Below are 15,406 nucleotides of genomic sequence, written 5' to 3' on the forward strand. Positions count from 1 at the left end.
CTCACATGATTACAGCCTGAGCCAAAGGCAAGGCTCCTTTATACAGCTCACATGATTACAGCCCGAGCCAAAGGCAAGGCTCCTTTATACAGCTCACATGATTACAGCCTGAGCCAAAGGCAAGCCTCCTTTATACAGCTCACATGATTACAGCCCCAGCCAAAGGCAAATCTCCTTTATACAGCTCACATGATTACAGCCTGAGCCAAAGGCAAGCCTCCTTTATACAGCTCACGTGATTACAGCCTGAGCCAAAGGCAAGCCTCCTTTATACAGCTCACATGATTACAGCCTGAGCCAAAGGCAAGCCTCCTTTATACAGCTCACATGATTACAGCCTGAGCCAAAGGCAAGCCTCCTTTATACAGCTCACATGATTACAGCCCCAGCCAAAGGCAAATCTCCTTTATACAGCTCACATGATTACAGCCTGAGCCAAAGGCAAGCCTCCTTTATACAGCTCACATGATTACAGCCTGAGCCAAAGGCAAGCCTCCTTTATACAGCTCACATGATTACAGCCCCAGCCAAAGGCAAATCTCCTTTATACAGCTCACATGATTACAGCCTGAGCCAAAGGCAAGCCTCCTTTATACAGCTCACATGATTACAGCCTGAGCCAAAGGCAAGCCTCCTTTATACAGCTCACATGATTACAGCCTGAGCCAAAGGCAAATCTCCTTTATACAGCTCACATGATTACAGCCTGAGCCAAAGGCAAGCCTCCTTTATACAGCTCACATGATTACAGCCTGAGCCAAAGGCAAGCCTCCTTTATACAGCTCACATGATTACAGCCCTGAGCCAAAGGCAATCTCCTTTATACAGCTCACATGATTACAGCCTGAGCCAAAGGCAAGCCTCCTTTATACAGCTCACATGATTACAGCCCGAGCCAAAGGCAAGCCTCCTTTATACAGCTCACATGATTACAGCCCGAGCCAAAGGCAAGCCTCCTTTATACAGCTCACATGATTACAGCCCCAGCCAAAGGCAAATCTCCTTTATACAGCTCACATGATTACAGCCCGAGCCAAAGGCAAATCTCCTTTATACAGCTCACATGATTACAGCCTGAGCCAAAGGCAAGCCTCCTTTATACAGCTCACATGATTACAGCCCGAGCCAAAGGCAAGCCTCCTTTATACAGCTCACATGATTACAGCCCGAGCCAAAGGCAAGCCTCCTTTATACAGCTCACATGATTACAGCCCGAGCCAAAGGCAAGGCTCCTTTATACAGCTCACATGATTACAGCCTGGACGCAAGGCAAGCCTCCTTTATACAGCTCACATGATTACAGCCCGAGCCAAAGGCAAGCCTCCTTTATACAGCTCACATGATTACAGCCTGAGCCAAAGGCAAGGCTCCTTTATACAGCTCACATGATTACAGCCCCAGCCAAAGGCAAATCTCCTTTATACAGCTCACATGATTACAGCCTGAGCCAAAGGCAAATCTCCTTTATACAGCTCACATGATTACAGCCTGAGCCAAAGGCAAGGCTCCTTTATACAGCTCACATGATTACAGCCTGAGCCAAAGGCAAGGCTCCTTTATACAGCTCACATGATTACAGCCCCAGCCAAAGGCAAATCTCCTTTATACAGCTCACATGATTACAGCCTGAGCCAAAGGCAAATCTCCTTTATACAGCTCACGTGATTACAGCCTCAGCCAAAGGCAAGCCTCCTTTATACAGCTCACGTGATTACAGCCTGAGCCAAAGGCAAGTCTCCTTTATACAGCTCACATGATTACAGCCTGAGCCAAAGGCAAATCTCCTTTATACAGCTCACATGATTACAGCCTGAGCCAAAGGCAAGCCTCCTTTATACAGCTCACGTGATTACAGCCTGAGCCAAAGGCAAGCCTCCTTTATACAGCTCACATGATTACAGCCTGAGCCAAAGGCAAATCTCCTTTATACAGCTCACGTGATTACAGCCTGAGCCAAAGGCAAATCTCCTTTATACAGCTCACGTGATTACAGCCTGAGCCAAAGGCAAATCTCCTTTATACAGCTCACGTGATTACAGCCTGAGCCAAAGGCAAGGCTCCTTTATACAGCTCACGTGATTACAGCCTGAGCCAAAGGCAAGCCTCCTTTATACAGCTCACGTGATTACAGCCCCAGCCAAAGGCAAATCTCCTTTATACAGCTCACATGATTACAGCCTGAGCCAAAGGCAAATCTCCTTTATACAGCTCACATGATTACAGCCTGAGCCAAAGGCAAACCTCCTTTATACAGCTCACATGATTACAGCCTGAGCCAAAGGCAAGGCTCCTTTATACAGCTCACATGATTACAGCCTGAGCCAAAGGCAAGGCTCCTTTATACAGCTCACATGATTACAGCCCCAGCCAAAGGCAAATCTCCTTTATACAGCTCACATGATTACAGCCTGAGCCAAAGGCAAATCTCCTTTATACAGCTCTCATGATTACAGCCTGAGCCAAAGGCAAGGCTCCTTTATACAGCTCACATGATTACAGCCCCAGCCAAAGGCAAATCTCCTTTATACAGCTCACATGATTACAGCCTGAGCCAAAGGCAAATCTCCTTTATACAGCTCTCATGATTACAGCCTGAGCCAAAGGCAAATCTCCTTTATACAGCTCACATGATTACAGCCTGAGCCAAAGGCAAGCCTCCTTTATACAGCTCACGTGATTACAGCCTGAGCCAAAGGCAAGCCTCCTTTATACAGCTCACGTGATTACAGCCTGAGCCAAAGGCAAATCTCCTTTATACAGCTCACGTGATTAGAGCCTGAGCCAAAGGCAAATCTCCTTTATACAGCTCACGTGATTACAGCCCGAGCCAAAGGCAAGCCTCCTTTATACAGCTCACATGGTTACAGCCAGCGCCAAAGGCAAATCTCCTTTATACAGCTCACGTGATTACAGCCTGAGCCAAAGGCAAGCCTCCTTTATACAGCTCACGTGATTACAGCCCCAGCCAAAGGCAAATCTCCTTTATACAGCTCACGTGATTACAGCCTGAGCCAAAGGCAGGCCTCCTTTATACAGCTCACATGATTACAGCCTGAGCCAAGGGCAAATCTCCTTTATACAGCTCACATGATTACAGCCTGAGCCAAAGGCAAGCCTCCTTTATACAGCTCACATGATTACAGCCTGAGCCAAAGGCAAGCCTCCTTTATACAGCTCACATGATTACAGCCTGAGCCAAAGGCAAGCCTCCTTTATACAGCTCACGTGATTACAGCCTGAGCCAAAGGCAAGCCTCCTTTATACAGCTCACGTGATTACAGCCTGAGCCAAAGGCAAGCCTCCTTTATACAGCTCACATGATTACAGCCCCAGCCAAAGGCAAGCCTCCTTTATACAGCTCACATGATTACAGCCTGAGCCAAAGGCAAATCTCCTTTATACAGCTCACGTGATTAGAGACTGAGCCAAAGGCAAATCTCCTTTATACAGCTCACGTGATTACAGCCCGAGCCAAAGGCAAGCCTCCTTTATACAGCTCACATGGTTACAGCCAGCGCCAAAGGCAAATCTCCTTTATACAGCTCACGTGATTACAGCCTGAGCCAAAGGCAAGCCTCCTTTATACAGCTCACGTGATTACAGCCCCAGCCAAAGGCAAATCTCCTTTATACAGCTCACGTGATTACAGCCTGAGCCAAAGGCAAGCCTCCTTTATACAGCTCACATGATTACAGCCCCAGCCAAAGGCAAATCTCCTTTATACAGCTCACATGATTACAGCCTGAGCCAAAGGCAAGGCTCCTTTATACAGCTCACATGATTACAGCCTGAGCCAAAGGCAAGGCTCCTTTATACAGCTCACATGATTACAGCCCGAGCCAAAGGCAAATCTCCTTTATACAGCTCACGTGATTACAGCCTGAGCCAAAGGCAAATCTCCTTTATACAGCTCACGTGATTACAGCCTGAGCCAAAGGCAAGCCTCCTTTATACAGCTCACATGATTACAGCCTGAGCCAAAGGCAATCTCCTTTATACAGCTCACATGATTACAGCCTGAGCCAAAGGCAAGTCTCCTTTATACAGCTCACATGATTACAGCCTGAGCCAAAGGCAAATCTCCTTTATACAGCTCACATGATTACAGCCTGAGCCAAAGGCAAGCCTCCTTTATACAGCTCACGTGATTACAGCCTGAGCCAAAGGCAAGCCTCCTTTATACAGCTCACATGATTACAGCCTGAGCCAAAGGCAAGCCTCCTTTATACAGCCCACATGATTACAGCCTGAGCCAAAGGCAAGCCTCCTTTATACAGCTCACATGATTACAGCCCCAGCCAAAGGCAAATCTCCTTTATACAGCTCTCATGATTACAGCCCGAGCCAAAGGCAAATCTCCTTTATACAGCTCACGTGATTACAGCCTGTGCCAAAGGCAAATCTCCTTTATACAGCTCACATGATTACAGCCTGTGCCAAAGGCAAATCTCCTTTATACAGCTCACGTGATTACAGCCTGTGCCAAAGGCAAGCCTCCTTTATACAGCTCACATGATTACAGCCTGAGCCAAAGGCAAAACTCCTTTATACAGCTCACGTGATTACAGCCAGCGCCAAAGGCAAGCCTCCTTTATACAGCTCACATGATTACAGCCTGAGCCAAAGGCAAGGCTCCTTTATACAGCTCACATGATTACAGCCTAAATAGGAGGCAGGGCCCCCTTTATACAGCACACATGATTATAGCTAAGTAGGAGGTGGGCCCCCTTTGTACAGCTCTCATGATTACAGCCTGAGCCAAAGGCAATCCTCCTTTTTACAGCTCACATGATTACAGCCTGAGCCAAAGGCAAGCCTCCTTTATACAGCTCACATGATTACAGCCCCAGCCAAAGGCAAATCTCCTTTATACAGCTCACATGATTATAGCTAAGTAGGAGGTGGGCCCCCTTTGTACAGCTCACATGATTACAGCCTGAGCCAAAGGCAAGCCTCCTTTTTACAGCTCACGTGATTACAGCGTGAGCCAAAGGCAAGCCTCCTTTTTACAGCTCACGTGATTACAGCCTGAGCCAAAGGCAAGCCTCCTTTTTACAGCTCACGTGATTACAGCCTGAGCCAAAGGCAAGCCTCCTTTTTACAGCTCACGTGATTACAGCCTAAATAGGAGGCAGGGCCCCCTTTATACAGCTCACATGATTACAGCCCCAGCCAAAGGCAAGCCTCCTTTATACAGCTCACATGATTACAGCCCGAGCCAAAAGCAAATCTCCTTTATACAGCTCACATGATTACAGCCTAAATAGGAGGCAGGGCCCCCTTTATACAGCTCACATGATTACAGCCTAAGTAGGAGTGGACCCCCTTTGTACATCTCACATGATTACAGCCTAAGTTGGAGGCAGGGCTCCTTTAAAGATGACCTTTAAAATAGGACAGAAAATCTATGTATATATATATATATATATATAATTTTTTTTTTTTTTTTGGCCAGATTCAGATCATTCTCAGCAATCAGAAAAGTTTGTTTGGTTGTTTGCGACATCAGCATGCTAATCAGAAGTCCAGGGTGAAGTACAAAAGAGAAATAAAATAGTAGCAAAGAATCTAAATAAGCAAATGATGTGTCTAAGGCACCTGCTTCAGGATCAGCCAGGAGAATTAAAAATAATTAATGGTCCCTTTGCACTGTCTCAATTACTCAAAGTCTCTGTGTAAAAAGGAACGACTTCTGTATCGGTCCATGGCGATACCGCACCTTGAGTATTGTGTGCAATTCTGGTCACTGCATCTCAAAAAAATAGGATTGCACTCGTGAAGGTACAGAGATGGACAACCAAAGTGATAAAGTGGATGGAATGGCTCCCTTCCGAGGAAAGCCTGGAGAAGAGACAGCTGAGGGAGAATATTATAGAGGTCTATAAAATCATGAGAGGACTAGAATGGGCAAATGTAAATCGGTTATTTACTCTTTCAGATAATACACGAACTAGGGGGCACTCCATGAAGTTAGCAAGTTGCACATTTAAAACAAACTGGAGAAAATTATTTTAATTCAACTTAAGCTCTGGAATTCATTACCAGAGGATGTGGCTAAGGCAGTTAGAATAGCTGGGTTTAAAGAAGCTTTGGTCAAGTTCCTAGAGAAGAAGTCCATAAACTATTAGTCAAGTTGTCTTGGGAATTAGACACCGCTTATTACTGGCATTGGTAACATGGGATCTATTTAATGTTGGGGTACTTGCCAGGTACTTGTATCCTGGATTGACCACTGTTGGAAACAGCATGCTGGGCTTGATGGACCTTTGGTCTGACCCAGTATGGCAACTTCTTACGTTCAATCTGTCTATATCCTTTCTTTGATTCTGTAGCATCGCCACAGCCTCTCCAATATCGTTGTATCAGTAGAGTAATTCTGCTGAATGCGATGATGCCTGTGTTTGATCATGCAGCTATATATCCCTATGGTAACAGGGCTGAGTTACATAGTATTATTGTGCATTAAGTGCCTTATTGTGACAGGATACAGAGTAGCAATGCCTTCCTCTGTCCCTTTGTTTCTTTATGTCTGTTCTCCCTTTATGTCTGGCTTCGTCCTTGTTTCTTTCCTGCACCTCTTTTTCTCTCTCTTTCGGTCACTCTCTCTCTCTCTTTGTCCATCTCTGGTTCTCTCCGCCTTTCAGTTTGTCTCCGTCTCCTTTTTATGTGTTTATTTCTGAGGCATAAAGCTGCCTTTCTCTCCCGAGTGGTGTTCAGCAGGAAGGGGGACATGAGTCAGTGATTTTCTCATCACATTACCCCGACAATGAAAGCCTGCATTTCTCACTGCCAGACCCTTTCCCTTTCATCTTGCTCTCTGCCACTGCTTTTCAGAGGATTCTCTCTCCCAATATTTTTCTGGAGGAGCTCTGTAAAAACCTGTTTACAATACAACTTGATAGAGAGTTCAAGGACATGGTCCTCGTACATTTTTCTCTGTTGAGCATGCACAGTATAAAATAGTACAAATTTTGTAGTTCACAGCCTAACAGGGCCAGATTTAAGATTTTGGTGCCCATAGGATCGTAGAGTGAGGTCGGGGGTTCTCCCCTAGGAGATTTCACCAGTGGAAACCGGACAGCGGGGTAGGGGTCATTTGGCCAGTGTGTGGCAGTGGCTCACAGCACTAAAATAAGGCTCTTCTTAGGCCTGGATATTTGGTGCTTCCAAAATTTGGCACCCTAGGCAGTTGCCTATCCCTAAATCCGGGCCTGCAGCCCAGGGTGGTACATTAATACTCCCTCTAATGCAGGGATCCCCAAACTATATAGCCCAAGGGCTGGATTTCAACCGTTCCCTAGCAGCACACAGCACAAGAAGCAGTGACGTGGCTCCCAGCAGTGATGACAGAAGGAGCTTGATCTAGCGCTGCGGTGGCCAAAATGGAAGCAGCAGTAAGGGTGGGGCAATGCGGGTGCAAGGCCACCACCGGGCGGCTGCGCTGCGTGGTGGTCGTGGCTGCTCGTAAGGGTGGAACCATGTGGGCCAAAATCAGGGAGAGAGGCTACGGCACAGCCTTAAAGAGCTTTCAGCCTCTGTGGAGGAGGAACTGGCAGCATCAAGCCGAGGGTCCTGCGGGGCTGCCAGGGAAATGCCAGGTGAGGACGGTGGTTCCTGCAGCTCCCACGCATGCCTCCATTGCTTCAGGACTGTAAGGGAGGGGGCATGGACATCATCCTCTTAAGGATGCAGGCCTTAGAGGCACCGAGTACCACAATCTTCACTATTCTAACCCAAGTCCAAGTATCTCATCCTGGATTATGGTTTCTAGAGGGGGCAAGACAGGGGAGGGAGAGGAGGGGGGGGGGGAAGGAGAAGGGGTGGGGGGAAAGGGATGAGAAAGAGGAATGAAAAAATGAGGGGGCAAGAGTGTATGGAGAGGGAGAAAGGGTGAGTGGGAAAAAGTGTACACAAACCACACCATCCTGCCATCCATCCAACTCCCCCCCCCCCCCCCTCCCCTAGGCAGGCAGATGTTGAGGGAGGGAGAGAAGCAGGGCACAGGGTTGCTGGAGATGTGGCAGGATTGTCAACTTAGAGTGTCAGTAATAATATTTCTAGATTTCTTCAATCTGCCACACCCCCACAACCCTACACCCCAGGGCACCCTGCCTCCCCCCCCCCCCCCCCCCCTTCACCAGCATTTCAAATCACCAAAAGGGACAGATGTGCCTCCCCCCCTCTCCCCAAAACTTTCTTGGCAAAAAACTCCAAGGGGTTCTCTCCCTCCTCCTGCCCCCTTCACCCAGCCCTCTCAGTGATTTGAAATGTCCTATGTCACCCTTCTCTTGAAAAGTTTAGGGACCCCCCTCATCTAGTGGGTGCTTGGCAACCAAGCGATGCCACCATTACATCCTCTGAATCAGAGCACAGGCTCCTTCAGACGGACTTGTAATGGGATAGTCCCTGAAGATGCCTCCATCAGTGGCAGCCCACTGCTCCTGACTCCGCTACTGCGGTAGGTCAAAGTCCGAGAGGCAGACAGTACGATCTGCAATGAGATAATGGTTGATGCCCATTTTTTTTCCATCTTTTCGTCCGGTTATGTTATGGAACACTTCTGCCACATAAGCAAAAACCGCAGACCCTAAGGTTGCATGCAATCAGCAAAATATAGGGGCGGATTTTCAGAGCCCTGCTCGCCGGTAGGCCTATTTTACATAGGCCTACCGGCACGCGCAGAGCCCCGGGACTCGCGTAAGTCCCGGGGTTTTCGGAGGGGGGGCGTGTCGGGGGCGTGTCGGGGGCGGGACCGAGCGCAGCGGCATTTTCGGGGGTGTCGGCAGCGTTTTGGGGGCGGGTACGGGGGCGTGGCTACGGCCCGGGGCGGTCCGGGGGCATGGCTGCGCCCTCCGTACCCGCCCCCAGGTCGCGTCCCGGCGCGCAAGAGGCCCGCTGGCACGCGGGGATTTACGCCTCCCTCTGGGAGGCGTAAATCTCCCGACAAAGGTAATGGGGGGGCTTAGACAGGGCCGGGTGGGTGGGTTAGATAGGGGAAGGGAGGGGAAGGGGAGGGGAGGGCAAAAGGAAGTTCCCTCCGAGGCCGCTCCGATTTCGGAGCGGCCTCGGAGGGAACGGGGGTAGGCTGCGCGGCTAGGCGCGCGCCGGCTATACAGAATTGATAGCCTTGCGCGCGCCGATCCAGGATTTTAGTGGATACGCGCGGCTCCGCGCGTATCTACTAAAATCCAGCTTACTTTTGCTTGCACCTGATGCGCCAGCAAAAGTAGGCCAATTCGCGCTATTTGAAAATCTACCCCACTGTCTGAGAAAAAAAGGTGAAAGTAAGGCATGAGGCATCCAAGGGCATTAAGAAGAAAATATCCTGCAAAATTAGGTTGAATTCTACACAGGCTATAATGGGACCAACATAAGAATTCTCTAAAGAGGCTTCTGAGAGATTCTCTTCAGGTAAGAAGAGACCTGCAACGCATGCATTTCCCTCCAGAATGAGTGCAGTTCGTAGAACCCCACACTCCACAAGCAAACTGGAGATAGACTAAAAAAAGAGTGAATAGATTCCATTTTGATTTTCTTTTTTTGCTCCCCAAACAGCAATCCTGGGCAATTCAGGAGAACCTCACCAGTCCAAGGGTTGGAGGGGCGATTTCTCTGAGGAGCATCCTCCATGACATTTGTTGGCCAACTGAAGCTGCCACAAAAATGCCAGCCATCTTCCATCCCTCCCCAGATCTGAACATACCCACCTTCCTGGTACACCTAGGCCTTGATGGATAAGTCTTGATGGATGGGGAATCCAAACCTGATTCCCTCTGAATCTCAGTGTACAGCGCCTTGCAGTAAAAGTAAAGGGGTAGCTAGAAGCAGAGATGGATGAAGGAAGGAGAAATGAGTCCTAGATTGAAGGAAGACAGTTATTGGTGGCAAATGTGCTGCTTGTTTAAAAGAGGAGTTGGGAGATCATGCGATACACTGAATTGGGAGCTTGCAAGTGGCTGTGGCTCATGCCAATCCCTGATTGCAAACAAAATCTTTCACTAGTTCTGCTGGTAAGCTCAACTAGCTCAAGGTCTAACAAGCTGGGCAAGAAATCATCCCTGAAATGTGAACATAACATGGCGTTGGACCCCAAAAGTTATAGATAGTATCTTATCAGAAACCAACTCCATGCAGAAGACTTTACATTTTATTGGGATTTGCTGGGAGCTTTCTGGTGACCCAGACTGTCAGAGACAGGATGCTGGGCTTGATCGACCACTGGTCTAAGCCAGCATGACCCTTTTCTTAGGTTCTTATATTCTTATGAGAGTAGAACTGGATAACGACACCAGCTTCAGAAGATGTTATCAACAGTATGGACAAGCTCGCAAAAGATTATGACAACCTTGCAAAAGGATGTCTACAAGCTGGAATAAAAAGGCAGAAATGGTTTTGGACAAGGTTGCCAAACTCATTTCCTTGGCCCAAGGTCATTCTGTTTGTCTTGAGGATGCAGAAAAATGGGTCAGCAAGGTCAAGAATTCCATGACTAGAGAGCAGCAGAGCACAGAATCTATGTACAGGGAATTCCCCGCTGGATGAGCATCCTAAGGACCTCGAGAACCACCATCATAACCTCCAGATTGTGGGTCCCTGAGAGCTTTAACCCGTTCAGCTCAAGAATTCCTGAATGTAGAGGCCGGGTGCTTAGTGGCCTTGCCCCAGTGCCTCACGTGCAGCCATGTGTTCAATGTTGTTATTGACAGATTTTTCCACTGACCTGCAGAAGACGTGGCAAAGCCTCTATGACGTGAAGGAGAAGCTCAAGCATGTCATTCTGTACCTGGCAGAACTTTAAATCATGGGAAGCTGCAAACCCACCATCCTGGCCTCTGCAGAGGAGGTTTAACAATCACTTCCCCTGTCTCCTCTCCCAAGATTTGCTGCAACGTTGATAGACGCTTTGCTCAGATGCTCTTGCTCTAACCGCCTTTCCTGGTATTTGACTTCCTGACTCCCATCACTGCTGGCTTTAAATGCAGAGGGATCAGTGGGGACCCTGCGATTATGCTGAAATCTTGTGAATTTGCTAAGATTTTCTCTGTCATGGCATGCAACTCCATTTCAGCTGTGGTCACTTTAAATTTCACCAAGATTGGAAGACTCTTGCTGGTTTTGCCCATTGTTGTTGTTAATGGCCTGGGCCTGCCTGTTGCTCATGAGGGCAAGATTGTTTCCTCTCCATGCCTGCACATCTGTATAACATGGTTTTATTTCTCTCAGTCCATGCAGAATGCTTGTTTATAGCAGTTTCCCTCCATTTTGCTCAGCAGCATCCATTTGATGTAGTTTTTCAGTGCCATCTGCCCCCTGTTAGCAATGCTTCTGCCATGTCGCCATGTGCTCTCCCCCTCCTCCAGGCTTCCTGCTATGGTTCTTGAGTCCAGAGTGCCCTCCAGCTCGGGATTATTGGCGACTGCTTTGGTTCCAGCTGCCCGTACAGTCTGCACCCTTCTGGGGTTTGTAGCAAGGCAAGAATGCAGCCGCAACCCCCCCCCCCCCACCCCCCACCTCTTGTGTGCTTTTTGCGGACTTCCCCTCTCCTTCCCCTCATCATGTAGAGCAGGAGTCCCCAAAATCCATCCTCACTCCCCAGTTGGATTTTCTGGATTTCCACCAGGCACTGATGCAGAGGGGCAGCCCACTACCATCGGGCACTTCGGGAAAGCTACATCTTGGGAGAAAAAGACAAAAAAAAATAGAAAAATCAACTGAGATGAGAGAAAAAAAAGAAGACAGCGATGTGAAGACCTCCCCCCCCCCCCCCCCGACGTCATGACGCCCAGCAGCAATCCAATTAACGGCGCTATTCCACCAGGCGTCGCGCGCCAAAGGGGCGCGCCAAAGGGGCACTCCCCTTTGTGCACCCCTTCGTGCAACACCTTGTGCTATCCTTTTATTTTAAATTCATTACTCTTTTTTCTCTTTCAATTTAACCTTTCTTTAGGTCTTTAGTTTTTGTTCCTTGTTAACAATATTGTTGTTATAAATATTTCATTGTATTAGATAAAGGAAACTTATTTCCTGCATCTCTTTGGTTCTATGTAAACCGGTATGATTTGTATCTGATACAAGAATGTCGGTATATAAAAATTAGAAATAAATAAATAAATAAATAAATGAATATTTGCACGCACTGCTTCTATTATAAGCAAATGGATCCCATGCGTATTCATGGTGGAAATTCTGAAAACCTGGCTGCGTGGTGGCCCTCGAGGACTGAGGGCCTTATTAACTAGGCATTTTTCCCATAGACATAAAATGGGAGAAAACCTTTAGTAAAGGGGCCCCTGTGTTTAAGGACCCATGATCTAGAGGCACGTAGATCAGGCCACTCCCTGTTAGTTTCTTTGCTGAAATTTAGGCAGTTTTGTAAGTTTTTCATTTAACTGTTTGTAAAAATAAATAAATAAATAAAAATAAGACACCTGCTATTTCTCTTCCATATTTTCTTGGGCTGGAAATTACTTTATTGAGACATTTCATGCCTCTTCAAGTACTCCCTCAGCCTTACTCGCTAGGCTATACATTAACCTGCAAGCAAATGTATTTTGTGTCCTTGATTGGTAAACTATGTTGACATATCTTTTAAACTGAAAATTGTCTCGCTGAATGTTGGTGACGTGCTCTCGCCTATCAAAAAAAAAGATTTTTCAGCTTCACAATAGCCTGAGAGTCGCAGATTGAGCTATTACAAGAAAGGCACCTAACGTCAGTGGGGAAACTCTGAACTTGAGAGAGAGCATGGGCAGGGCGAGTTCCTGCTTCTTCCTATAACTCCAAATGTAGAGGGAAGCGTCAACATCAACGAGGATAACTTTCAAAGCCACTGATGTGGGTAAATAATGATTTTCCTGGGTCCTGGCTGCCTGAATATTGCTCTCCCTCAATCTGGCTAAATGTGGGGGGGGGGGGGGGGGAGGGGAGGGTTTCCACAATGCACAGACTTTTAATTCCATTTGGAGAAGGCGTGCCAGAGAGGAGGGGGGTTAATAGGTGCGCATGTGCTGTGGGAGGGATCAGAAAATAAGCCGTCTAAATTGTATCTTCATATCTGTGCCCGTGTTTCCTCCTATAAAACTCCAGCCCCGCAGAAAACAGTTGCAAAATGGCAATTTTTAAAGGGAGAATATGGGCGAGGGATGTGCACATTTTGTTAATTCGTTTTTCGAGGATTTGAGCCAAAACTGCCAGGTCGAAAGAAGAGAAAGAAACGTAGCCAAGAAAAAGCCTTGGGACACGAGGATGGATAAAGACCACACGGACCATCCACCACACCTCCTGCTCAGCTTCCTGCTTTAGTCCCTGCCCCTCCCTCCGAGATCCCCTGTACTTCTCCCATGCACCCCTGAATTCTGATATTATCCTCGTCTCCACCACCTTCACGGGGAGACGGAAAAAGAAAGACAGGGGGAGGAACCCCCCCCCCCCACACACACACACATACCCAAGCCACGAGGACAGTGCATGGGGCACCACTGCATTTGAACTCTCTGCTCAAGACCAGAAGCCCTGTTAGGTGCTTAAACCACAAGGGATTTGCTTCCACGCAGGATGCCCCCAGCAATTCTGATAATTAAATCCAACAATCACAATCATCTACCCCTCCCCAGCCCCAAGACTGATCCTGCTAAAGCACAGGACACTGGTGATACTGTGATCCTGCTGGCCTTAGGGGGCCCATTAAAAAAAAAAATCAGCCCTAACCACAATGGAAGAGCTGTTGGGGTTACCCTCTACTGGACGATTCTTAGGTGATCAGTGATGTGCCGCCGGGTCCTATCAAGGGTGTTTGCCAGCTGTGCTCCACTGGGCGAGGTACTCCTTGTACTCAGAAAGTTATTTAACCCTCCGCCACTTCTCCCCATACAGCAAAAGCAAAATGGTACCTAAGAGGATACAGTAACTTAACACTGAAAATTACATTCCAGTCACGGGACGCCTGACAGATTCTGAAACCTCTTATCGGATCAGTGAATTTATCTAAAAAAAAAAGGTGGTGGATGCATGGCGTGCCCTCCTGGAAGAGGCGGTGAAGACCAGGATGGTAATGGAATTCAAAAGGCGTGGGATAAACGCAGAGGATCCCTGAAAAGGGGTAACCTGCATGGAGCGGCAGGAAACGTTGGCTGGGCAGACTGCTGACCTTCACTATGTTACTATATTGCACACCAGCTTTGGAAACCACAGGGGTCCCTTCTGCAGATGTCACCTCGGAGTCATTGTCCACCTCCGCAGAAGGGACCTCTGTGGTCTCAGGAGCTCATGTACAATATTTTTAGATAACTCGCTGTGTGCTTTCAAAAGCTGGGGTGTAACATCTTCTTACCTCGATCCAGCCTGCAGAGAATCCAGTTTGCTCCAGCAGTCACACAGCTACTAAGTCACTGCCTTGCATATTCCAGAAATAAAATGCAGATTTCTAGCTTTGTTCTCTGGGTGGGGATTCTTTTGCATTGGAGTTGGTCTCTCTTTCCAGATTCCCTTTTGTCTGTCTTGTACTAACTCTTTTCCAAGCTCTCCTTTCCATTGTACTTCCTCCCCTCCCTGACACCTATCTTTCCCTTCTCTTCTCTGTCTCTACCCTCTAAATGTCCCCCTTCCTTCGCCATGGCATCACTCTGTCTTCTCACTCCTTCATCTCTTCCCTTCTCCCTCACTCACCTTCCAGTTTTGCTTCTCCCAATACTTCTTTCCTAAGACCTTCCTACATTGCTCCTCTGCCCCTCACTGGGTTTCTGCCTTCTTCCCCAAAAGCCACTCCCCCCCTCACCACTTCCTGTCATCCCCACCCCCTCAACCTTTTAATTTGACTCGCTTCCTCTTATGTGCCCTCTTCCCCTCCAGGTTTTCTCCCTCATTCCATCATCCCCACTTTGACTTCCTGACCTCTCATACTGCTCCCATTCACCCTCTCTCCAGTTCATTCTCACTCCAGGCATCCCCTTTCCTACTATCCCTGTCCCACCTCCCCACAATATCCTCTCTGGCTCTATATCATATATACTCCTATATCACCCCTTCTGGCTCTCACACACCAACCCATCGTCCCTCCTTCCTTCTCCCTCAAGCCCTTCCTCCTCCCGATCACTACCTCTTGCACTCCCTCCACACTCATCACCCTGCTGGCTCTCTCACACCCAGCACTCCAGTTCTGCATGTCCTCCCCACCATCGCAACCTCCAGCTCTCTGTCACTAACCCCCACTTCAGCACCTCTATTCTCTCACCCTCCCTGCCTCTTCACCACCTCTGACTCCCTCTCACATACCCTCCGTGGCCACGTCTGCCCCACCAACACCACCTCTGACTTTCTTTCATAAAGATCCTCTCCCTCTGGCTTTCTCTCGCACCCCATTGCCCATCAGCTCTTTTGCACCTCCTCCCCAGTTATTGCTCCCCTGCAT

This window comes from Rhinatrema bivittatum, chromosome 9 (genome assembly GCF_901001135.1).
Source record: "Rhinatrema bivittatum chromosome 9, aRhiBiv1.1, whole genome shotgun sequence".
In the NCBI taxonomy this organism is placed as follows: domain Eukaryota; kingdom Metazoa; phylum Chordata; class Amphibia; order Gymnophiona; family Rhinatrematidae; genus Rhinatrema; species Rhinatrema bivittatum.